Genomic DNA, 1,012 nt, shown 5'->3' with positions numbered 1-1,012 from the left:
TCAACTTCGCAAATGGGCGGCCAACAATCCGAAGCTGCTCGAAAACAAACACAACAAACAAGGCAACACATGGTGTGTTGCACCTCAACGCAAAGGAAACCATAAAAACTTTGGGCCTATCATGTAACCCAGCGACTAACAATTTCGAATTCAATCTAAATTTTAAAATTACAAGTGGTGCCGCCACAAAACGAAGCATTTTGTCAACTACAGCGCCTTTATTCGATCCGCTCGGCTGGCTTAATCCGGTAATAGTTACAGGGAAAACATCATGCAACAATTATGGTCATTGAAACTTGGCTGGGATACACCAGTGCCAGACGATATACAAACTCCTTGGAAGCGGTTTGTAGAGGAGCTACCTAATATCTCCCAAATACGTCTTCCACGCTGGCTGGATACTGGTGCCACTAATCCGGCTAAGGAGCTGCACGTATTCTGCGACGCGTCTACACTTGCATATTCGGCAGCAGCCTATCTACGAGCGCACGATGATGGCGGAAAATGGTGCACCATTCTACTACTGGCGAAGTGCAAGGTTGCCCCATTAAACCGAAAATTACTATCCCACGAGCGGAGTTATGTAGAGCGCTTCTTGCAGCAAAGCTTGTTCAGTTTTTGCAGAAACACCTGCGCCTGCCTATCGATCATTCACGCATACATTTTTGGACGGATACAATGATTGTTTTGGGATGGATTCGTGGAGATCCCAAATCGTTGGAAAATTTTCGTATCTAATCGTATCCATAAAATTTTGGAAGTTTCGGAGCAAGGTCAGTGGCGATACGTTGCATCAGAGGATAATCCGGCTGATTGTTCTAATCGAGGACTAAGTTCACTGAAACTAGCGCGATATCAGTTATGGTGGCGCGGACCATCTTGGCTGAGCTTACCAGCAAGTGAATGGCCAAATTACAATATTACTGAAAACGTTACTGTTAAATCTGAGGAATGTAAAGCGCAGCAAATCAAAGTCAATTTCAGTAGTACTGAGAAAGATCACATCCACCAC

This window comes from Rhagoletis pomonella, unplaced genomic scaffold, assembly GCF_013731165.1.
Source record: "Rhagoletis pomonella isolate Grant_MI unplaced genomic scaffold, Rhpom_1.0 Rhpom_scaffold_00009, whole genome shotgun sequence".
Classification (NCBI taxonomy): Eukaryota; Metazoa; Arthropoda; class Insecta; order Diptera; family Tephritidae; genus Rhagoletis; species Rhagoletis pomonella.
The sequence above is the reverse complement of the archived record's forward strand: the minus strand, read 5'-3'. Positions refer to the sequence as shown.